Here is a 25,951-nt window from a genome sequence, read left to right on the forward strand (position 1 = left end):
TTTTAACCACTGGATCACCATGGAAGTCTCAGATCTTCCAATTTTTTTAAATTAATTTATTTTTTATTGAAAGATAATTGCTTTACAAAATTTTGTCATTTTTCTGTCAAATCTCAACATGAATCAGCCATAGGTATACATATATCCCCTCCCTTTAAAATCTCTCTCCCATCTCCCTCCCCATTCCACTCCTCTAGGTAGATAGAGTCCCTGTTTGAATTTCCTGAGCCATACAGCAGTTTCCCATTGGCTATCTATTTTACATATGGTAATGTAAGTTTCCATGTTACTCTTTCCATACATTTTACCCTCTCCCCATGTCCATAAGTCTATTCTCTATGTCTGTTTCTCCATTGCTGCTCTTTAAATTTTTCACTACCATTTTTCTAGATTCCATATATATGCATTAGAATATGATATTTATCTTTCTCTTGCTGACTTACTTCACTCTGTGTAATAGGCTCTAGGTTCATTCTCCTCATTAGGACTGACTCAAATACATTCCTTTATATGGCTGAGTAATATTCCATTGTGTATATGTACCACAACTTCTTTATCCATTCATCTGTCGATGGACATCTAGGTTGCTTCCATGTTCTAGCTATTGTAAATAGCGCTTCAATGAACAATGGGACACATGTGTCTTTTTCAGTTTTGGTTTCCTCAGGGTATATGCCTAGGAGTGGGATTGCTGGGTCATACAGTGGTTTAGTTTTTTAAGGAGTCTCTATACCATCTTTCATAGAGGCTGTATCAATTTACATTCCCACCAACAGTGCAAGAGCATTCCTCTTTCTCCACACTCTCTCCAGCATTTATTGTTTGTAGACTTTTTGATGGTGGCCATTCTGACTGGTGTGAGGTGATAGCTCATTGTAGTTTTGATTTGCATTTCTCTAATAATGAGCGATGCTGAGCATATTTTCATGTGTCTGTTAGCTATGTGTATGTCTTCTTTGGAGAAATGTCTGTTTAGGTCTTTTTCCCACTTTTTGATTGGGTTGTTTGTTTTTCTGGTATTGAGGTGTATGAGCTGCTTGTATATTTTGGAAATTAATCCTTTGTCAGTTGTTTCATTTGCTATTATTTTCTCCCATTCAGAGAGTTGTCTTTTTACCTTGCTTATAGTTTCCTTTGCTGTGTAAAACCTTTTAAGTTTAATCAGGCCTCGTCTGTTTACTTTTGTTTTTATTTCTGTTACTTTAGGAGGTGAGTCATGGAGGATCTTGCTTTGATTTACATCATCAAGCATTCTGCCTATGTTTTCCTCTAAGAGTTTTATAGTTTCTCGTCTTACATGTAGGTCTTTAATCCATTTTGAGTTTATCTTTGTGTATGGTGTTAGGAAGTGTTCTAATTTCATTCTTTTACATGTAGCTGTCCAGTTTTCCCAGCACCATTTATTGAAGAGGCTGTCTTTGCCTCATTGTACATTCTTGCCTCCTTTGTCAAATATAAGGTATCCATAGGTGCATGGGTTTATTTCTGGGCTTTCTATCTTGTTCCATTGGTCTATGCTTCTGTTTTTGTGCTAATACCATACTGTCTTGATGACTGTAGCTTTGTTGTATAATCTGAAGTCAGGAAGGTTGATTCCCCCAGCTCCATTCTTCCTTCTCAAGACTGCTTTGACTGTTAGGAGTCTTTTGTGTTTCCATATGAATTGTGAAACTTTTTGTCCTAGTTCTGTGAAAAATGTCACTGGTAATTTGATAGGGATCGCATTGAACCTATAGATTGCATTTGGTGGTATATTCATTTTCACAATATTGATTCTTCCTACCCATGAACATGGAATATCTCTCCATCTGTTTATGTCATCTTGATTTCTTTCATTAGTGTCTTATAATTTTCTGTGTACAATTCTTTTTTTTCTTTTTTTCCTTTTTTTAAATTAGTTTATTTCTGTGTACAGTTCTTTTGTCTCCTCAAGTAAGTTTATTCCTAGATATTTAATTCTTTTGTTGCAATAATGAATGGGATTGATTCCTTAATTGCTCTTTCTGATTTTTCATTGTTAGTGTACAGAAATGCAAGTGATTTCTGTGTATTGATTTTGTATCCTGCAACTTTGCTAAATTCACTGATTAGCTCTAGTAACTTTCTGATACTGTCTTTAGGGTTTTCTATATACAGTATCATGTCATCTGCAAACAGTGAGAGCTTTACTTCTTCTTTTCTGAACTGGATTTCTTTCATTTCTTTTTCTTCTCTGATTGCTGTATCTAGGACTTCCAGAGCTATGTTGAATAATAGTGATGAAAATGGATGCCCTTGTTTTTTTCCTGATCTTAGGGGGAATATTTTCAGTTTTTCACCATTGAGAATAATGTTTGCTATAGGCTTATCATATATGGCCTTTACTATGTTGAGATAGTTTCCTTCTATGCCCATTTTTTGAAAAGTTTTAATCATAAATGGGTGCTAAATTTTGCCAAAGGCTTTTTCTGCATCTATTGAGATTATCATATGGTTTTTATCTTTCAACTTGTTAATATGGTGTATCTCATTGATTGTTTTGTGTATATTGAAGAATCCTTGCATCTCTGGAATAAACCCAATTTGATCATGGTGTATGAGCTTTTTGATGTGATGCTGAATTCTGTTTGCTAAATTTTGTTGAGGAGTTTTGCATCTATGTTCATCAGTGATATTGGCCTGTAGTTTTCTTTTTTTGTGTGTTGTCTTTGTCTGGTTTTGGTATCAGGGTGATGGTGGCCTCGTAGAATGAGTTTGGAAGTGTTCCTTCCTCTGCAATTTTTTGAAAGAGGTTTATAAGGATAGGCATTAGCTCTTCTCTAAATGGTTGACAGAATTCACCTGTGAAGCCATCTGGTCTTGGGCTTGTTTGGGGGGAGATTTTTGATCACAGCTTCAGTTTCAGTGCTTGCAATTGGGTTGTTCATAATTTCTATTTCTTCCTGGTTCAGTCTTAGAAGATTGAACTTTTCTAAAGATCTGTCCATTTTTTCCAGGTTATCCATTTTATTGCCCTATAGTCGTTTGTAATAGTCTCTTACAATCCTTTGTACTTCTGCATTGTCTCTTGTAACCTCTCCTTTTTTATTTCTAATTATGTTGATTTGATTCTTCTCTCTTTTTTTCTTGATGAGTCTGGCTAAAGGTTTGTCAATTTTGTTTATCTTCTCAAAGAACCAGCTTTTAGTTTTATTAATCTTTACTGTTGTTTCTTTCATTTCTTTTTCATCTACTTCTGCTCTGATCCTTATGATTTCTTTCCCTCTACTAATTTTGGGGGGGAGTTGTTCTTCTTTTCCCAGTTGTTTTAGGTGTGAAGTTAGGTTGTCTATTCAATGTTTTTCTTGTTTCTTGAGGTAGGATTGTGTTGCTATAAACTTCCCTCTTAGAACTGCTTTTGCTGCATCCCATAGGTTTTGAGTTGTCGTGTTTTTGTTGTCATTTGTTTTTAGAATTTTTTTGATTTCCTTTTTGATTTCTTCAGTAATCTGTTGGCTATTTAGAAACGTGTTGTTTAATCTCCATATGTTGTGTTTCTTACCATTTTTTTTCCTTATAATTGATATCTAGTCTCATAGAATTGTGATTGGAGAAGATGCTTGATACAATTTCAATTTTCTTAAATTTACTGAGGCTTGATTTGTGACCCAAGATGGTGTATCCTGGAGAATGTTCCATGTGCACTTGAGAAGAAGGTGTATTCTTCTGCATTTGGAGGAATGTCCTGAGGATATCAATGAGATCCATCTCATCTAATGTATCATTTAAGACTTGTGTTTTCTTATTAATTTTCTGTTTTGATGATCTGTCCATTGGTGAGAGAGGGGTGTTAAAGTCTCCTACTATTATTGTGTTACTGTCAATTTCTCCTTTTATGTCTGTTAGTGTTTGTCTTATGTATTGAGGTGCTCCTATGTTGGGTGCATAGATATTTACAATTGTTATGTCTTCCTCTTGGATTGATCCCTCTATCGTTATGTACTGCTCTTCCTTATCTCTTGTAATCTTTATTTTAATGTCTATTTTGTCTGATATGAGGATTGCTACTCCAGCTTTCTTTTGCTTCCTATTTGCATGGAATATATTTTTCCATCCTCTCACTTTCAGTCTGTATGTGTCTTTAGGTCTGAAGTTAGTTTCAGACAGCATATATATGGATCTTGTTTTTGTATCCATTCACCCAGTCTGTGTCTTTTGATTGGAGTATTTAATCTATTTACATTTAAAGAAATTTTTCCTATTGCAATTTTCTTAATTGTTTAGGGTTGATTTTGTAGATCTTTTTTCTTCTCTTGTATTTCTTGACAATATAAGTCCTTTAACATTTGTTGTAAAGCTGATTTGATGATATTGAATTCTCTTATCTTTTGCTTGTCTGAAAAGCTTTGGATTTCTCCATGAATTTTGAAGTAGGTCCTTGGCAGGTAGAATAATCTTGGTTGAAGAGTTTTCCCTTTCAGTACTTTAAATACATCTTGCCATTCCCTTTTGGCCTGCAGAGTTTCTGCTGAAAGATCAGCTGTTAAGCATATGGGGTTTCCCTTGTATGCTACTTGTTGCTTTTCCCTTGCTGCTTTTAATATTCTTTCTTTGTGTTTAGTCTTTGTTAGTTTGATTGGTATGTGTCTTGGTGTTTTTCTCCTTGGGTTTATACTGTGTGGGACTCTTTGTGCCTCTTGGACTTGATTGACTATTTCCTTTTCTGCATTGGGGAAATTTTCAACTATAATCTCTTCAAAAATTTTCTCATACCTTTTCTTTCTCTCTTCTTCTTCTGGGACCCCTGTAATTTGAATGTTGGTGCATTTGATATTGTCCCAGAGATCTCTGAGACTATCCTCAGTTCTTTTCATTCTTTTTACTTTATTCTGCTCTTCAGAAGTTATTTCCACCATTTTATCTTCCAGCTCACTGATTCATCCTTCTGCTTCAGATATTCTGCTATTGATTCCTTCTAAAGTATTTTTAATTTCAGTAATTGTGTTGTTTGTCTCTGATTGTTTATTATTTAATTCTTCTAGGTCTTTGTTAATTGATTCTTGCATTTTCTCCATTTTGTTTTCAAGGCTTTTTTTAAAATCATATTTACTATCATTATTCTGAATTCTTCTTCAGGCAGTTTGCCTATTTCCTCTTCATTTATTTGGACTTCCTTGTTTCTAATTTGCTCCTTCATTTGTGTAGTATTTCTCTGCCTTTTCATTATTTTTTTTAACTTATTGTGTTAGAGGTCTCCTTTTCCCAGTCTTCAAGGTTGATTTCTTTCTTCCTTTTGTTTTCTGCCCTCCTAAGATTGGTCCAGTGGTTTGTGTAAGCTTCATACAGGGTGAGATTTGTGCTGAGTTTTATTTGTTTGTTTTTCCTCTGATGGGCAAGGCTGAGTGAGGTGGTAATCCTGTCTGTTGATGATTTGGTCTGTATTTTTGTTTTGTTTGTTGTTTAGATGAGGCATCCTGCACAGGGTGCTACTGGTGGTTGGGTGATGCTGGGTCTTGTATTCAATGGTTTCCTTTGTGTGAGTTCTCACTATTTGATACTCCCTAGGGTTCAGTTCAGTTCAGTTCAGTTGTCGCTCATTCGTATCTGACTCTTTGTGACCCCATGGACTACAGCACGCCAGGCTTCCCTGTCCATCACAAATTTCCTGGAGCTTGTTCAAACTCTTGTCTATCGAATCAGCAATGCCATTTGTCTCATCTTCTGTCATCCCCTTCTCTTCTTACCTTCACTCTTTCCTAGCATCAGGGTCTTTTCTAATGAGTCAGTTCTTCACATCTGGTGGCCAAAGTATTGAAGTTAGTTCTCTGGTAGCCTAGGATGTTGGATTCAGTGCTCCCACTCCAAAGGCTCAGAGTTGAGCATGAAGGTAGTGCAACTGCTTGACTAGCGGGGACCCTGGTGGTGCCAAGTGTGCAGGGACATGGACTACCTCTGCCACAGGAGTTATGGCCCTATCAGAGTCTTTTTTTGAGCCTCTTGTAGCTGGTGATTAGGAGGCCTCTTTGGCCAGTCTTTCTTCATAGCTCTGCCCATTCAGGCACATAGATGGCCCTCCCAGCTGGGGTCCTACTCTGTAGATTGGCATGTCAGGCACTTAAAGGGGCACCCTGGATGGGATCTTACTCTGTAGTTCAGTGTGTCAGTTGTTTGATGGGCCAGCCTCTCTATTGTTCAGCTGCTGATGCTGGCATGTGGGGAGACAGACTATGGTGATGGCTCCACCTGCTACGCGTGACTCAGCAGTATTGTCTTGCTTCCATGGCTGTCCAGCTTTCCTCCACAGGCATTTCCCACCACAGTCTCCTCCCTCACATCCCCTCGATCTGTCTCTCCACAGTCAACAGCAGCCCTTGCCCTGGGATTGCTCCACAAACCCTAAACTCCAGTTCTCAGCCACTGCACCTTCCAGGGGACCTGTGTCCCTGTCCAGGATATGTATGGCTGCATCAAGGCCTGTCTGATTCTCATTCCATTTAGGCTGCCACAGATCAGCTGTTTCACTCTCAGCCTTAAATGCTTCTCTTCTGACTCAGACAATTGCCCCGATGTGGGGATTGGACCCCTGCTTCATTTCCCCCACCCACCGAGGGCTAGTCCTACTAACACTCCTGTTTTCCCCCTAGTTCCTTTGTCCTACTGAGTTTTGTATGGTTCTATATATTATTTTCCACTGGTCAGGTACTCCTGTCCACTCTCAGCTGGTGTTCTGCATGCACTTCTGTGTCTGAAGGTGTATTTATGATGTATCTGTGAAGAGAGATGTACTCCACATCCACCTACTCCTCTACCATCTTGTTCTCCTCAAATCTTCCAATTTTTTAAGAGGATCTGGAAATCTGGATTTCTATGAGAAACTCTTGATTTTTAAATGACAGCTACTGATTAATTAAGAGACATACTATGTTGGCCAATCATAGTGAAAAGTAAAAATGTAGTTGCTCAGATGTCTGACTCTTTGTTACCCCATGGACTGTATGTAGCCCACCCTGGCTCCTCTGTCCACGGAACTCTCCAGGCAAGAATACTACAGTGGGTAGCCATTCTCTTCTCCAGGGGACCACCCCCCAACCAAGGGATCGAAGCCAGGTCTCCTATATTGCAGGCAGATTCTTTACCATCCAAGCTACCAGAGAAGCCCCTGGCCAATCACAATAAGCCTATTATTCATTCTTGTTCTCATGATCCCCCAGTGTGCAACTTTTATTCTTCACAAAGTTCTGTCTTGCTAGAACTTGAGACTTTGGTGGCATCAGTTATTAGGCTAATGGTATAAAGGGAATTGTGGTCACAGTCTTGTATATCCTCTTGAGCAAAAAGAAAGGCAAAGCGAAAGGGGATGTATTTAGTCTAAAATACTAGACATGACTTTCTGTCCATGTGTAGAAGAATGTGCTATTTAATTTTTGTCTGATTTCAATAGCACATATGCAAGAAAACATGAATTAACTTAACATACCGCTCCATCTTGCACAAACTGGAGCTTGAGCATTCATTGAACTTGGACGTAAAATTTGTACTTGTGTTGGTCACTTTGTCCCCTGAGAGTGTGGATCTGACCCCAGAGATGAAGCCACTGAACTGGTTGTTGGCCTCAGGTAATGGCTCCTTGAGAGAGCGAAAAACATGAAGCTAGTATCTGAGTCTTCAATGCTTATATCCCTGGGAGAGTCCTGCTTGGTCATGTGTATCTATGCACACAACCTTGGTTACCCAGGAAACCAAGGCCAAGTGGGTTTGGATGCTTTTTCTATGGCCATCACACCAGATGAGATATTTTCAGAGAGCTCAGCTGTGAGCATCTCAGAGATGAGGGATTCATGTAGATGCCTTCATAAATGCACGTGATGAGTGTGATCAGGGGCAATTTGTGGTGACAAATACCACTGAACACTGGAGTAAATTGATATTACTCTGAAGGTCTTGTACCTTGGTATACAAAATGAAGATAGACTTTCATTCATTCAAGGATTAATTACTATGGGACAGGCAGTGAACTAGGACTTGAGGATAAAATGATAGTTGAGAGAAAGCACTTGATCTTGTGACTTTACATTCTGTTAAGAGAGATAAGTATTACTAATCTCATGAATAAATACACAAGTTTAGTTGCTAATAAAACCTTTAAGAAAATAAAGCATGGATATGTGGAAGGAGGTACCTAGCACATGTTTTTATGATGAGAAAGAATGTACTTTGTAAGGGGAAAGGAGTGAAAAACTACTCTCTGAGGTCACATTAGATCAAGAAGATCTCAGTGCCACCAGGGCACCAGCTGAGTGAGCATCTGTGGGAGTGTTCAGGACAGAGGGAATGTGTGAGACCTTGCAGCAGCAAAGAGGGCTCTCCAAAGTGTTAGGGGGCAACTTAAACAGGTCCATCCTCCGACTGAATGTGGGAAAAGCTTTGGAAACAGAGGAACTGAAGTGTCAAAAGAGGGTGGTAGACAAAGTCCTGGCCAGAGGGAAAAACCATCAGCACTTCTGTCACATGTTATACTCCATGTTGAGCCTCAGTTACTGTATTTAGAAATGATGGGGTGCGACTAACTCAGTTATTTCTTTTGGCTTACCACCCCCTTCAAGATATTGAACCTTTTGTTCAAAGAAAATATATAAAACAATGAGGATACACAGCACAGTTAGCAAACACTGGATTAAATGATGCTTGAAGAATCCTCCCCCACTAGACTTGAACTTCTAGGAACCTAAGTGTCCAGGCTCCCTTGCTGAACTCTCAGATCCAAGAAATCTGCTTGTATCTTGATGTCAGTCTGACACACCTGAGACTTAACTAGTGACATATAAAATCCTGGGGCATTATTTGTCTGGACCCCTCCATCCTCTTTGTAACTTGCACAAGAGTCTGAGGATCATAAGTTCTACTAAGTCAAAGTGAAAGGCTACACTCAGGAACACAGATCCTAAGCCCCAAAGAGGACTCAGGGGAAATTATGCCCCATCTAAGACTAGAGTCATATAGTTTCTAGGACCCATGGCAGACATACAGGATCTCTGCCCCAAAGGTTTCTCCTTCTTGGCTAAACTATGGAATAGGAAAAGAGAGGCAGGAGCAGGTGAGGGCCCGTGGGGCTAGTGAATGCTCTGTGCCCCATCTATGCAACACTCCAAAATGGCAGAAATGGGACTGAGACATCTTCAAGTGGCAGGCCTGCTGCCCTTCTGCACTTCCCATTCTCTGACTTTGCCTGTGTCAGCCCAAGGAGAATTATTTACTCTGCATGTAAGCAGGGCCTGTGGTTCTGCTGCCTTGGCAACTTTCCTTTGCAAAGCACCAGGGAGAAAACTCCTCATCACCACCCTAGGACCCACACACACTTAGGGGAGTGATGAAGAGCCCATTAAGTGTTTAAATGTGAATTATCATCTAACTGCATTTTGAGTTAATTTCTCTGAGCATGGGAGGGGGGGCATCTGATTATGTAAATAATGCATAAATCCCCAGTGTAAAAGGTAAACGTTTATCAGCCTCAGTAACTCAGGGTAAGCTTAGGACTTGGGATGTGAAGAGAAAGCTGATTTCTTTAAGCATGTTTGCTTGTTTTAAAATGTAATTTAGGGAGGCAGAGGAATATGGCGCATGATGAGAAGAGTACTGGACAGGGTGTCCAGGGCCCTGGGGGACCTTCGATAAACCCTTTGCTTTCCTAGGACAGTTTTTCATATTTGATTCAAACTGACCACAAAATCCCAGTTTTCCTACTTCCTTGGGACATGATGAAGATAAGATCAGACAATGGATGCAAAGCAATGCTACTCAAGGTGTGACATCACTCTGCCAACTGCTTGTTACCCATCTGCAGTGAGAGAATTTCAGAAAGCAAGAGCAAGCATTTAACAGACTTGTGGACCCAGCAGGGGAAAGGAAAGAGTGGGACAAATTGAGATTAACATTGACATACATATACTACCTTGTGTAAAATAGTTATCTGGTGGGAACCTGCTGTACAACACAGGCAGCCCAGCCTGGCCTCTGTGATGACCTAGAGGAGTGAGATGGGGTAGGTGAGAGGAAGGCTCAAGAGGGAGAGAATATAGTACAGTTATGACTGATTCGCGCTGGTCTATGGCAGAAACAAACACTCCATTGTCAGACAATTATCCTCCAGTTAAAAATAAACACATTAATTAAAAGCAAACAAACAAAAAATGTGGTAGCAATTTGACATGGCAGTGACAGCCAAGTGTGTGATCGGGGCCTCACTTCATACAGTAGAGTATAAAGCAGTTTGAATGCTGTCAGGTTGACATGATGAGTTGTTCCTGGCAGGAGCTTCATACTAGTGAAAGTCCATGATGGATTAGAAACAAAGCCAACACAAAGCAACAGCAATAGAAACGGGCCCTTCATCGCAAACACTTTGAGAAGCACAGATGTAGATGCTTGCTTGTAGAAGTCCTGAAGCATTAGGAAACAACCTGTAACTGAATGAGGTGTGGTGCAAAGTAGCTGAGAACAGAACAGAAATGATGTAGGAAGTACTTGGCCTGGCTGCTCTGCTCACTTGCTCTATGACCTTGGATAAATCACTCTCTCTCTCTCTCTCTCTCTCTGGGCCCCTGATGCCATATGCAATTTCTACCTGAGGGTTTCTCTTTTTGTCAAAATAACTGGTATAACATTAAGAATATCAGCATTTCTATTAATGAAAGGGACCAAAATTGGCTAATGGGGATAGGGGTGGCAGTTGATTGCCCCCGAAAGAGCCACAGTCCTTCATACCTCCATCTATCCATGCTGCAGTGTTAGTCGCTCAGTCCTGTCTGACTCTTTATGATCCCATGGACTGCAGCCTGCCAGGCTCCTCTGTCCATGGAATTCTTCAGGCAAGAATACTGGAGTGGGTAGTCATTCTCTTTTCCAGGGGATCTTCCTAACCCAAGGACTGAACCTGGGTCTCCTGCATTGCAGGCAGATTCTTTACCATCTGTGCCACCAGGCAAGCCCAATCAATGTTTCAAAATGGATTTATATCCCATTCCATCAAGATCAGGAATCCTTCCTTTGAATATGGGATTGCTGAGTGACTTGCTTTGACTCATACAATGCAACAGAAGTCATGGTAGCTGGTTCTGAGCCAGGGCCCTTGGATGGACTTCAAGGAAATCAAACCAGTCAATCCTAAAGGAAATCAACCCAGAATATTCATTGGAAGGACTGATGCTGAAGCTGAAACTCCAATACTTTGACCACCTGATGTGAAGAGCTGACTCATTGGACAAGCCTCTGATGCTGGGAAAATTGAGAGCAGGAGGAGAAGGGGTGACAGAGGATGAAATGGTTGGAAGGCATCACCAACACAATGGACATGAGTTTGAGCAAACTCTGAGAGATACTGAAGGTCAGGGCAGCTGGGCATACTGCAGTCCATGGGGTTGTAAAGAGCTGGACATGACTGAGCAAGTGAACAACAACAAAATGTGTAAAATAGATAGTTACTGGGAAGCTGCTGTATAGTACAAGGAGCTCAGCTCAGTGCTCTGTGATGGCCTAGAGGGGTGGGATGGAGGCTCAAGGGGGAGGGAATGTATGCATCAGTTCAGTTCAAACTAGCCAATTCACAACATTGTAAACATTTGTACTCCAATTTAAAAATAAATAAAATGGAAAAGAAAACATTAAAATTTTAATGTGAAAAAATATAGAAAATGTTCAAAACATTCTCATACGTAGTATCTCAGTTAGCCCTCTTAACAGCTCAGTGAAGTATGTGGTCAGGACCTACTGTCCCTGTTTATCTAATGAGGAAACTGAGCTCCAATCCAAGGGCATTACTGCCCAAGAACACTCAGTTAGGTAGGGGCAGCATCTGGCATCCTAGTGCCATTCCATGTTGTTTTGCTTTTTAGAGACATGTCTGACTATGGCAGCAAATCCAGATAAGGAATGCTTATCTTTGTGTGAGGAGCCTCGGGGAGGCCTGTGTGGCCAGGTGGAGAGCAGGAAAAAAGTGGTGGAGTTGAGGTCAAGAGGTCAGAATGCTTAGCAAACATAAGATCTTGGAAGCCTATACTCCCAGAGGATGAGCAAGAAGATTGTAATGTTTTAAGTTTAGCCTCACTTAAGAAAATTTCATCATTAATTGCATCAGTCTATATATATATATCACCTTTCTCTCCCTCTTCCCAAAAAGGAAGGAATCTCAGAGTCTTTCACACAGTCCAAACTTAGAATGATTTACACTTTATCTTAAACATGCCAGTCTATACCTTTCACAGAAAAACACAACTTGTTGAATTTTATTTTTAAAACAATGGAGAAGAATCTGGCTTGGGGACCTGACATTCTTTGAACAGTTCAAGTGCCTACTAGGTGCTTTATCGAGCACCTACTAGGTGCAATTCTCTGTCTAAGATGTGAGATTGATGAGCATGAGAGAGAGGGTTTCAAGTTGGATGAAATGTCTTGGATCCTCAAGAAAGAGCAGGAGAGGTAATAACCACTTCACCCACCTTGCAGGGGCTTCCCGGGTGGCTCAGCAGTAGAGAATCCACCTACAATGCAGAAGACACAGATTCAACCCCTGGATGGGGAAGATCCTCTGGAGGAGGGCATGGCAAACCACTCCAGTATTCTTGCCTGGAGAATCCCATGGACAGAGGAGCCTGGTGGGCCCCAGTACATGGGGTCACAAAGAGTTGGACATGACTGAAGCAATTCAGCACACATGCACATCAACATCCAGACTACTTTTCAACCCTCAAGCAAATTTAATGTTACTTTCTTCCCTGCCCTTCCCACACCATGAGGAAATGTTTTCTCATTTGTACCTGCTCTCTATAGCCAGAGAACTGGAAAACACATAAATGGGAACCTGTAGTATACTGTGATTTACCTATTAGCTTTTTTGTCTTGGTCTTTTCCATTCTTCTGTGAGCTCCTTGAGGGCAGGCACATGACTTATTTCTCTTCTTTATGCACTTCCTCCATTACAGTTTTCCAACACTGGGCCAGTGAATACATTTTGAATTGACCTGAATAATCACAAAACACAGAGAAAATGCTGTGACCAAGGAGAGATTCAGACAAGGTCATCAGAGTTGTGTGAGCAGGAAACCTACTCATATCACATGACTATTTTCCTTTTTGAAGACATAGACAACAACTCCATTAGGGGAAAAACACTAATCTTAAGCACTTAGTACAGTGCTACTAAGATAGTAACTGCTTAAAGCATTGAGTATTACTATTACTCTTGCTGCTCATATTATAATAATATTATTCTTTCAAGCAAGAACACCTCTGTAGAAGGGAATTCTGAAATCTTTATAGAACCCACCCACTATTTCTGTGGTCCAAAGAGCTGCCCTGCCCATTCACTCAGTTTAATAGAGAGAAATTCCATTTCTTTCTCCAAGGAAAATAGACCACAGAATATCCTTGCCCTGAGATATTTGTCTTTTACTAGCCTGGGAGCCATGGGATTCAATAAGCATATTCTGTCCTTTAGGGTTCAAGGTAATAAAGCATGCATCTGCATTGTTACCATGGCTCCAGGCTTGGTTGGCTTTCTGTGAAAGCATTTCCAACATCACATCCCTTGTTGTATTTAAAAATTGTTCTATTATCTACTCAGGAGCTGGAGAAGATGGCGTGACTGGGCATGGAAAGTCTCAGTGAATCGAAATGAACAGATTGGGGACACTGATCTGAGGCCACCATGCACAGCTCATTTGGTTTACACTATTTCTGATCGCTGGTTTCTTATGGGCTGCCCAATCAATACACAGGTCTCTTTCAAGTGAGGGCCAAAGCTGAGGTTCATTTCTTGCAGAAATGGAGGAGCAGTGTCTCAGTTAAGACTCCTTTGATTGAAAGTAACATAAACCACTCAAGCCAGCTTAAACAGAAAAAGGAATTTGCTGGAAGGATAGTGGAGCTTCTCATGGAATCCTAGGAAGATAGAATAGTCTCATCTCTAGAAAAAGGTGGAGCAGGACATCTTTGTTGACACTGAATGTTGTTGGTTTTGACTGTCTAACATTCATATCCCTTTCCACCATCACTCCAATTTCCTTTTGAAAAAAGCATAATTTCTCTTTTGAGTACAGCCTGGTGGAATTATAAATTGGGGTCCTACTGGGCTTCCCAGGTGATGCTAGTGGTAAAGAACCTGCCTATCAATGCAGGAGGCTTAAAAGACCCGGGTTCAATCCCTGGGTTGGGAAGATCCCCTAGAGAAGGGCATGGCAACCAACTCCAGTATTCTTGCCTGGAGAATCCCATGGACAGAGGAGCCTGGTGGGCTACAGTCCATGGGGTTGCAAAGAGTCGGAAACAACTGAAGTGACTTAGCACGTACTGCCCTAGTGAATTGGGAAGCCACAGAATCCAAAACAGGCCAATTAGATGTTCGCTCCCAGGAATCTGAATCTTGATAAGAAATTTAAAGAGATTCAAAACGGTTGAAACTCATCTATTCTGGTCGTAGTACAAGGAGCAGCCTGTTTTCCCCATAAAACGATTCCTGAAGTTACCATTTATTAAAGTCTCAAGGTTGTCTTGGTTCTGTGCTTTTCAGGATTTTTAGCTTTCCCAATAATTCTCCAAGTTATCCACATTCTAATAAGTATTCATTACAATAAATGAGCAAAGTCAGCTTTTTTCCTGGTAACAAAAGGACTCTGGCCAATATACAGATCATCTCTGTAGCAAGTTGCTACTGACACGGGTCAGCTTATTACTCATATTTCCTATCTCATTATTAGAATTTTTTAGGAGAGAGAGTTTGGCACATTTTGGCCCAGTGTCCACTTGGCCCAGTCAGCTGAACCTAACTAAGGGGCAGGGTCATATATTTTGAACATAGCTGCCTGAGGATAATCCCTGTAGAAGAAAGGCAGTTCCCAGAGACAAGGCTAGGACTACTGGACTGAGCCAACCCTTTCTCTGAGACAAATGGACTACAAACAGAAGACCTTTGCTGATCAAACACATGGCACGATGTGTTGAAGCAAATCGGGTACTGGGAACCAGGTGTGACCGGTAGATCACGTATTGATTAAATCTGAAGAATGGTCATGAAACCCACGTTTTGAATAGCAGCATAGAGTTAGGTTAAAGCTATCCAGAGGCTCTGTTTAGAGCCATGTTTTCATCTATAAGGACTGTTATCCTTTTAATCTACCCAAACAGTAAGCCTAACTTTGAGCGTCCAATGTATAAATACTTATCTGACAGAAGACACGATCATGCAGTATTGAACCTCAAAACTCATGTCTCCTTTCCCCTAATGTTATGTTTCTTTCCCACTCTCTTCTACCAACCCAGTTCTGAGATAGCAGCTATGAATTATCTGGATATTTGGTTTAATTCTCCATTTCATTTAGGCAAGAATAGTCACAGTTATGTTCTTCCAGTGGTACTCTTTTTCCCAGTCATTGGTTGGATTATTAAGGGAAAGGGTCTTGCAAAATCTGGAATTCTGATTTTATGTGCCTTCTCTGGTCTGTTTTAGTCAAATGTTTAATGTTTGCTTGCAGACTCTTGAAAATAAAATTTTTCTGCATGCTTGCTTGACTTGCACATCTTTAAGAGGCTAAATTTCCAATATCTTTAAATCAAAGTCTACAGAAGCAATGAATCATCAGTAGAAGCCCATTTTCCTTTGAAGGGAATGTCTTGGGAATCCTTCCTTGATTAGTTAGAAGTGAAATTTCCAGTGCTCTCCTATGTTACCTTAGGAACATACACAATGTGCAAAGATACAATCTTGAGGTCATTTCTGACTCTTCTTATTTTTTCCAAAGGATGTTAAGGCAACCAGAGCTTATATCATGGGCTGTCAGTGCTGCAAAAACCCACATTCCCTGCACTTCTAGTATTTCTGATTAGAGAGAAGTGCTCCATTTCTTTATGTGCAATGAGTTGTATAGTACAGTATCCAAAATCCCCATATTGGACAATTAGACATCTATTATACATGCAAAAAAAAAAAGAATCTAGACACAGACTTTATACCCTTCACAAAAATTAAATCAAAATGGATCACACACCCAAGTATAAAATGCAAAACTACAAAGCTCCTAGAAAATAACAGGAGAAAAATCTCGATGACTTTAAATTTGGTGATGACTTTTTAGATACAACACCAAAGGCATGATCCATAAAAGAGAGAATTCATTACTGGACTTCATTAAAGTTAAAATTTTCTGCTCTGCACTGTAAAGAGCATTAAAAGACAAGCTACAGGTAGGGGGGAAATATTTTCAAAAAACATCTGATACAGGTCTGTTATCCTAAACATACAAAGAATTCTTAGAACTCAATAGTAAGAATATAAGCAGCCTGATTTAAAAAATGGGCCAAAGACCTTAACAGATAACTCATCAAAGAAGATGATGGGAAATTAGCATTGGAGATGATCCACATCATATGTCAGGAGAGAAATGCAAATTAAAACAGCAACAAAATATGACTGCATATCTATTAAGACAGTGAAAATCCAGAACACTGACAACACCAGATAATGACAACAATGTGGAACAAGAGAAACTCTTATTCATTGCTGGTAAGGATGTAGAATGGTACAGACACTCTGGAAGAAACTTTGGTGGTTTCTTAAAAAGTGAAACATACTTTTACCACAAAATTCAGTGATTGCATTCCTTTGCAATTACTCACAGTCATTGAAAATTTATGACCACATTAAAGCCTGCACACGGATGTTTATAGCAGCTTTATTCATAACTGCCAAAACTGGGAAGCAACCAGGATGTCCTTTAGTAGGTGAATGGATAAAAAGTTGTGGTACATTCAGACAATGGAATATTATTTAACACTTAAGAAGAAATGAGTTATTAAGCCATGAAAAGACATGAAGGAAATTTAAATGCATGTTACTAAGTGAAAGAAGCCAATCTGGAAAGATACTGTTTGATTCCAACTATACAGTGCTTTGGAAAATGTAAAACTATGGAGACAGCAAAATCAGTGATGGTCAGGGATAAAAAGGAAAGGTGGTGGGGGTGGATGAATAAGTGGATCACAGAGGATTTGAGGGGCAATAAAACTTCACTGTATGATACTGCAATGGTCATTTGAGTGTGTGAAGGTCGCTCAGTCGTGTCCAGACTCTTCGTGACCCTATGGACTGTAGGCTGCCAGGCTCCTCTGTCCATGGAATTTTCCAGGGAAGAATACTGGAGTGGGTTACCATTTCCTTCTCCAGGGCATCTTCCCAACCCAGGGATTGAATCTGGATCTCCTGTATTGCAGGCACTCTTTACCGTGTGAGCCACAAGGAACGCCACACAATGATGGTTACATGTTATTATTTATATGTTGTATGTCCATAGCTTTGACTAGATGGACCAACATAATATATGTTAAATATATTATTTATATGTCCAAACCCACAGAATGCACAACACAAAGGGTGAAGCATAATATAAGCTATGGAGTTTGGGTGATAATGTATCAGTGTAGGTTCATCAATTGTAATAAATATGCCTCTCTAATGGAGGATGTTGATAAAAGAAGAAGCTATACATGAACGGGGGCAGGGAGTATATAGGAATTCTATTCCTCTCCATTTTGTTATGAACCTAAACTTGCTCCCCCAAAAAAGTCTTTTTTAAAACATACCCCAATATTTAACAAGGAATCAAGTAACCAGTGCTATCTTGTGCTGAGCCCTATGCAATGCTGGGGAGATGGAAGTGCAGTCCCTATACTCAAAGAGCAGCCTCTTGGGGAGCGTTTGTGATGGACAAGCCCTGTGCTGGAACCCTTAAGTCAGCACTATGGCATATACTCTACAATGATCCCCATTTTACTGGTGAGGAAACTGAGACACGGACAAGTCCATGAGATTAGCGATTAATAGAGCTTGGATTCAAACATAGGGATCTCTGGTAGCAAAGCCCAAGCTTCCTAGAAAACACATGAAATAACTCAAACAAGATAAGATGAGGAACTAGGGTGGGTCAGACACAGAGGGCTGGGGGGAGGGGAGGTGCCAGAAGGCGGGAAGGAGGGGAAAATCATGGTTGTCTAAATGAAGAGAAGAAGTGTTCCTGAAGGAGGTAGAGATTTCCAGATCTTTGACATGTATTTTAGAAAGAAATATTTAATTGACTGGGCTTCCCTTGTGGCTTAGCTGGTAAGGAATCCACCTGCAATGCAGGAGACGTGGGTTCAATCCCTGGGTTGGGAAGATCCCCTGGAGAAGGGAAAGGCTACCCACTCCAATATTCTGGCTTGGAGAATTTCATGGACTATATAGTCCATGGGGCTGCAAAGAGTTGGATACGACTTTCACTTTCACTTTCATTTAATTGACTGAAGAGCCTCTTGATGATGGCAAATAGATGGGGAAACAATGAAAACAGTGACAGACTTTATTTTCCTGGGCTTCAAAATCACTGCAGATGGTGACTGCAGCCATGTAATTAAAAGACACTTGCTCCTTGGAAGAAAAGCTATGACGAACCTAGATAGCATGTTAAAAAGCAGAGACATCACTTTGTTGACAAAAGTCCATCTAGTCAAAGCTGTGATTTTTCCAGTAGTCATGTATGGATGTGAGAGTTGGACTATAAAGAAAGCTGAGCATCGAAGAATTGATGCTTTTGAACTGTGGTGTTGGAGAAGACTCTTAAGCATCCCTTGGACTGACTGCAAGGAGATCAAACCAGTCAATCCTGAAGGAGATCAATCCTGAACACTCATTGAAAGGACTGATGCTGAAGCTCCAATACTTTGGCTACCTGATGTGAAGAAGTGACTCAGTAGAAAAGACCCTGATGCTGGGAAAGATTTAAGGCAGGAGAAGAAGGGGTCGACAGAGGACAGGTGCTTGGATGGCATCACTGACTCAACAGACATGAGTTTGAGCAAACTCCAGGAGATGGTGAAGGAAGGGAAGCCTGGTGTGCTCCAGTACTTGGGGTCTCAAAGAGTTGGACATGACTCAGTAACTGAACAACAACAATCAAACTTAATTGACAACATTTACAAATAAGGAGATTTCACATACAAAAGTATGAATTTATATCTTCTTTCAAAAAATCATCTCTGGAAACCCAGAGTCTCCCCCTGCATGTCACAGTTGGCTATACTGAGTAGGTACTCCCTCTTTTACATGGAGTATGCACTCTCTGGCTTGTCAGTACCCATCTCCAGGGCTGCTTCAGACATCAGCAATTCCTGCCTGGGCTCTGTAAGCTTTTGAGCTTGGGACACCCACTCAATTTCTCAAGGACTTCACTGCCCACTTCTGTTCTCTTCCTTCTGACCTTCAGCCCCATCCCAGGAAAGAGTTGATCTACTGCATCCCAAGACCAAAGACAGGTTTGAGCCAGAGTGTCTGGAGATGAGTGGGTTCACATGGTGAGGGAAGAGGTGAAGAGCATTTCCTCTGGTGGGTGGGACTCCTCGGAATTCCTTCCCTTAAGCCAGAATGTCTGAATGAGAACTTTCAAGAACAGGCCAGAAGTGGGATTGGGCAGGTAAAAATAAAAGATCTTAAATTGTCCTGTAAGAAACTTGAGTCACACATCTTCAAGAATTTCTTGTGTTTTTACAAAAATGGCTATGGACTACTGGACAATTTTTATACTTAGACTAAGTCCTTATATCAGATCTGCCAGGTGACCTGCTCCCTGCACAAACCCCTTCCAATAATCATCACAATTATGACAATAATAGGAGTGGCATCAACTACTGAGAACTGACAACATGTGATTTTTAACTAAGGGCTTTGAACATCTTAGCTCATTTAATTTCCACAATCACGCTGTAGGTGGGTATTGCCATCCCCATCACACAAATGAAGAAACTGGGGCTCAGAAAGATTAAGAAACTAAACTCAGGGATGTAGCTGGAGAGTGTCAGAAATGAGACCAGGCCCAACTTTCCGAATCCTGAGCTCATGTCCTTAGCAACCATGTCAGTGTCACTCAGTGTGTGGAACGCAGTTCCCTGGCATCAGAATTACCTGGAATGGCGAAGTCATAAAAATGCATATTCCTGGGTCCTACACAGGAGTTCTGCAGAGCCACAGGGGCAGGGTGGTGGTGCATGATGCTCACTAAAGTTTGAGGGGCTTTAGTGAGCTGCCTGGGCTCCATCACTCCCAAGGCTCACCTCTGCCCAGACGGCATACTCTCGCACTTGCCAGGCTCAGCCTGGCTCTCTGCTGCTCCAGCCTGGGCTCTGCAGGCTGATAAATTATTGAAGTTGTTTCATGGGATCAGAAGGAATCTTCAAGGGCATTACCTTTGTCTCCTTATTTTTTTTAGGAGAGAGGAGGACTGACTATACCCAGGACACACAACAGTGCAGGAATCCTGCTTCTCCATCTCCCTGTGTTGAAGGTCCCTTACTTCCTCTGTCCATCTCTTTCCCTTTTTGGACAGATGTCCTTTCTTCTCTTCTGCAAGGTAGACAGAGCCTGAGCTTTTCTTTGGGGCTGGCACTTATGGAGACAGAGAAAACCTACAACTGGGTCACTTCTACAGCATTCAGGAAGGCATGTGGCCTGTCTTGCACTTAGGGTAGAGAGTTGTCACCTAAGGGTGTGCAGCCACACCATTTGGAACTGCTGAATACAAACAGCTCTGTCGGAAAATCAAGAACTTCCCCCCATGACTGCCCCCCACCATGCCCTCAGGTGAGCCCTTTACTCTTAGCATCCCCTGCCTCAAACCTTTAAAAACCAATCAAAATCTTGAAGTGCCACTTTCCCCTGGCTTTGTGGTTGTTTTTCCTCCTCCTCCTCCTCCTTCTCTCTCTCTCTCTTTTCAGCTGCCTTCAAAACAGAGAGGAGAAGCCTCTATTTGGCTCTGACAATAAGATCTCCTGGTGCATTTTTCGCCTTGTATTTTACTTCTGTCATTGATCAATAGACTTAAATGCCAGGCCTCCATCACAGCCTCAGACTTTGATTGCCCCAACTGTCTTGGCCCAGCGGAGCTTGTCTGCTTGAGTTCTGATGCTGAGAAATGTCACAGTAGGGAGGGGCTAGGAGACTCTGTCAGTGTGCAAGGGAGGGGGGGCAGTGACAGCTCATTCAGGGCCTCTCCAGGCATCCCACAGGCCCCAAGGGTTACCACCAGCTGGAATTCATTCCAGTCTGGGGCTGTTTGCAGCCACAGGTAAAGTCTGTCACAGCATAAGCACTGAGTGGGGGAAGCTTCCGCTGTACCCATGGCAACCAAGCCTCATTAATCTGCTTGTTTTGAAATCTGCAAGGAAAACAGACAATCAGGAGAAGACCCTGAATCCTGGTCTCGGCTGGGACACTCACTAGCAATGTGGCCTTTGTCCTGACACTCAACTGACCTGTGCCTCAATTTCCACAGCTCCTATGCAGCTCCCCACCCTCCCCACAGTCTCAGACATGAAAGCGCTCTGGGAAGCGAGGAGTGCTATGGCAGGGGGAAGCATGTCATTCTTATCCCTATTGAAAACTAGTGAAACCAGTGCTTTTTTAAACGTCCATCCACTGAATTGTCTCTTGCTGCCGAAGTCAATCAGGAGCTGTGCTGTTTACAGAACAATTCTCAAGTACTAATGAGAAAATTACAATTGTAGGTAGATGTGGGAGAAGGGAGAACTAGACAATTGCTAAAGTATTTGCAAATGCTCTTGTTCAACAGTTATGTTTCAGTGATCGTCACCTCCATCTGCCTCGAGTTGGGGAAACATTCGCCTGCCCAGAAGCATGCCTTCCTCGCAGGAAGATTAGTCTTGCAGGGAAAGCACGAGGTGTTGCCTGGCATCTGTCTCCTTTCCCCAGTTGAGGTGTGTTGTGTCTTTACCTTTGCCAGTTTCCTCTGTGAAACAGAGCATCAGTCTCAGCCGCTGGGACTGAGGGTTATACTCAACTTTCATTAGCAGAAACCTGTACAGCCAACGCTCCCTGATGGCTGGTGTGATGTCATGGGTCAGATCTGAGATTAACCTTCCCCCCCTGCCTGCCCCCGCCCCAGGGAAGTGGCTCAACATCTGTTTGGGCACAGGACTACCAAGAGAGTGTATCCAAGAGCCACTTATCTCTACCCACATGCCCACCAACTCTTTGACCACCAAGGCAGAGAGTAGGGTCTCCTACACCAGGTCATCAGTGGCAAGGTGACAATAAAAACAAGTACAACAGATAGCTCGTGGGAACCTGCTGTACAGCACAGGGAGCTCAGCTCAGTGCTCTGTGGTGACCTAGAGGGGTGGGGTGGAGGGGTAGAGTTGGGAAGGAAGTCCAAGAGGAAGGTGACATATGTATATATATATACCTGATTAGCTTTGTTGTAGAGCAGAAACTAACACATTGTAAAGAAACTACGTGCGTGCATGCCAAGTCGCTTCAGTCGTGTCCAACTCTTTGTGATCTTATGGGCTGTAGCCTGCCAGGCTCCTCTGTCCATGGGATCCTCCAGGGAAGAATACTGGAGTGGGTTTCTGTGCCTTTCTCCAGGGGATCTTCCCGACCCAGGGATCAAACCCTCATCTCTTAGGTCTCCTGCTTTGGCAGGTGGGTTCTTTACCACTAGCACCACCTGGGAAGCAAAAGAAACTATACTCAAATTGAAAAAAAAAAAAAAAGACAAGGTTATCTGGATGAGTGGATTTTTTTCTGAATCAAAGAGTGTTCTTTCAGAGAAGCGGGTGCTATTACACAGTTTCAGCACCTTGTTGCTAAGGTGAGGCAAGCCCAGAGCTGTTAGGTCCCCTGATGCTTCAAGAGAAGACTGAAATGGGAATTATGATGTAAATGTAGCCAAATTTTCAAAAAACAAAAAAGCATTTGTGGGCCACCAGCTTGCAATTTTTGGTCTAAGGAGATGCTGAGTGAGGGTGAAAAGGAATCCAGAAGGACAAGCGTGAGGATGTCCAATCCATTTCCTTTTCCTGCCTTTGAGCTGACCGGATCATGAAGGCAGGGCACTTTAAGCACAGATTCCCCATCTCCCACACCCCCCCGCTGCCTCTCAGATTTCAGTAGTTACTACTCACACCCCTTCTCCCAGTAGGACCAGTGATTGGAATATCTATGTGTTTAGTAGTTGCCCCCTACACTGGTGTTGGATACATAGCCTCTCTCTTGAAGGTTAGATGCAGCACAGAAACTAACATTGTATATCATGCCTATTGGGGTGGGAGGAGTAGGGTCATTGCCATTCTTTTCAGAAGTTTCCTGTTCATTTACACTTAGCTCAGGGAAGCAGTGAAGCCACAACCTATGTGAATCTCCTCTATGTTAAGGAGACTACCCATACGTTGCTAGAAAAATATTTTTTTAAAAAAAGCAATTGAAGCGATTCTATTGATTTTGCTTGGGAATAAGACTGGAATGAGAAGCCTGCAATCATTCAAATACTTCTTGCCACTGTTAGTGGGTTTACATCTTTAAAGGACAAATTGTTCATAAACACGGGCTGAGGGGTGCAAGTCTCTACTTTGAGCTGATCCCACATGACACTGAATACTGGACTTAACTGATGATTTTAAGCCATGCTCAAGAGTAATTTGGACTGACTTGATTTTCACCTTACGCTCTAGAACCCACCATCTGGTGAGAGACGCCAACCCTGAAAGTAGGAGCTGAGTTTGGACATTAATTTTTATCTTTCAGAGCTCATGCAAACAGATATAACAGCATCTTTCACATCACTTGTGATGGGAAAAAGAAAGGGACAGTGGTGCAGTTGGGGTGCTGAACCCTGAGAGGCTGCTAATGACATCACCAGGCTGGTTGTGGGGATTACAGAGCTGTTTGCTGCAGTTTTCTGCAACGTCTTGGCAGGTTTCATCAAGATCAGGGGTTTGAAAATCACCTGTTAAGTGTGTCAATGGGAGCTTATAAAATGAAGATCAATGTGAGTCTATCTTTCTGACTATTTAATTTAAATTAGCTTATTTATTTATTTTTTAACTTTACAATATTGTATTTGTTTTGCCATATATTGACATGAATCCACCATGGGTGTACATGTGTTCCCCTTCCAGAACCCCCCTCCCACCTCCCTCCCCATCCCATCCCTCCAGGTCATCCTGGTGCACCAGCCCCAAGCAACCTGTATCATGCATCGAATCTGGACTGGCATTTTTATTCTTTGTTTCTTCATCCCTTGGGAAATAAGCTAGTACGGTTGAGCCCCCTCTTTTTGTTTCTTCCTCCTTCTCTTCTAAGAGGACAGCTGCTTTGTGTTTTTTACCTTGCGTATTTTTGACACTTCACTCTGTATTAATATACACTGCTAACAGAAACTCCTGCTTTTTATGTGCTCAGACTGACGTCATGGTACCAAGCAGCACAGACTCCTTTGGTTTTCTGCTATTCTTCTTCCTGTAAAGCAACTTTGCCCAGTTCTCTGAGTGCACGTGGAGTCTCCCACTCTCCAGGGAGCTTCCCTGGTTGTGCCAGCGCTCACCAGCTCTCCTCTCATCAGGGCCTATCCAGCACTGACCTGGGGGCCCTGCCCACTCCCTGGTTCATCTGTGCTAGTCTAGCTCCCCCAGCTGGATCAGACCCTCTCTGAGGGCAGTTGCTGAGTCACACTCATCTTTGTGCCTCAGCTTCCACTCCAGCCTGGCCATAGCGTAATACCCTATAGGGTGGGAGTAGACATGCGATGTTAGTGTTAATCACTGTTCTGTGGGTGGTGAAGGCGTGAGGTGTAATTCTCTTCTTCTTCAGGTTGGATTTCATTCCTTAAGGCCTTAGGAGGACCCAAGAGAAAGCCAGAGACGTCCCCCTGCAATGAGAGCCTCAGCTCCACAGGAAAAGGGTAAACTTACAGCTTAATCATATGTTTGGAGGGAATTTTAGAAGCAGGTCCAGCCAGAGTTTCACTGAGATATTCTTTTCTCTTTGAGCAGAGGTTTCCAAAATTGCTGTTTTTCAAAACTCACTTCATAATGACCCTGATAAATGTGAGGTTTCTGGTCTGATTGAGGTAGCCAGGGACTGGTGCCTCTCAACATTCCATTGGTCATATATATATATTTTTTTCCACATCCAATATCAATTTCACAGGAGAAAGTTAACTTAAGGCAATGTTTCTCAAACATGCCCCATAATCAGGCTCACCTGAGAGGGCTGCTTAAAAACACCGAGAGCAGAGTCTTCACCCCAGCTCTACTGAAGCTGAATCTCTAAGAAAAGTTCCTAGAAGTTTCACTTTTAAAAGCAATATTCCAGGGGATTCGAATCAGCAAAGTTTGCAAAATGTTCATTTAATAAAAGTAACCTTTTCCTCAGTATTTTATTATGAATATTTTCAAACATACAGAAAAATCCAAAGAATTTTCAGTGAACATCAGTAGACCCATGATTTGGATTCTACCAGACACTTGACTTGTTTTATTTTATTACATGTCTATCTGCCTATCCATTCCACTCTCCATCCAGCAACCCAGTTTTGTATGGAGGGCATTAATGTAAATTGCAAGCATCAGTACATTCTCTCCTAAATACTGCAGCATGCATATTATCAACTAGAGTTCAATATTTGTTTATGGTTTTTTCTTTTGAGATAAAATTTAAAGAGTGAAATGCATAAATCTTACATGTATTACTGGATGAATTTTGACAAGTACCTTCACCCATGTAATCCAAACACCTGTTATGATATGGGGTATTTCATGTTCCTTTGCAGATAATTTCCGCCACTACCCTTCAGAGACAATTATTTTTCTGATGATGTCCACCACAGTTTGCCTGTGTGCTCAGTCACGTCTGGCTCTTTGACCCTACAGACTGTAATCAATGAGGCTTCTCTGTGTATGAGATTCTCCCAGCAAGAATACTGGAATGGGTTGCAATTTCCTACTCCACGAGATCTTTCTAATCCAGGGACTGAACCCACATCTCCTGTGTCTGCTGCATTGCAGGCAGATTCTTTACCAGGGCTTTCCTTAAAGAAAACAACTTTTAAAACTGTGAAAAACAAACAAAAGTTCTAACAAAATCATAGTCAGACCTATTTTATTTTTATTATTTTATGTATTT

General features: G+C 41.6%; 1 long non-coding RNA gene across 1 annotated transcript in view; it reads right to left on the reverse strand.

Annotated features, from left to right (window-relative positions):
* LOC145512185 (uncharacterized) overlaps positions 1-25,951 on the reverse strand; it is a 44,862-nt gene that overhangs the window by 12,331 nt on the left and 6,580 nt on the right. The window contains exons 5-7 of the long non-coding RNA XR_014058377.1: positions 22,233-22,496; positions 12,833-12,971; positions 12,450-12,491 (exon numbers count right to left, since the gene is read on the reverse strand). This is a non-coding gene — a long non-coding RNA (uncharacterized LOC145512185). The remainder of the gene's footprint in view (positions 1-12,449; positions 12,492-12,832; positions 12,972-22,232; positions 22,497-25,951) is intronic.

This window comes from Giraffa tippelskirchi, chromosome 7 (assembly GCF_054371585.1).
Source record: "Giraffa tippelskirchi isolate mGirTip1 chromosome 7, T2T-mGirTip1v1.2.pri, whole genome shotgun sequence".
NCBI classification, from domain to species: Eukaryota; Metazoa; Chordata; class Mammalia; order Artiodactyla; family Giraffidae; genus Giraffa; species Giraffa tippelskirchi.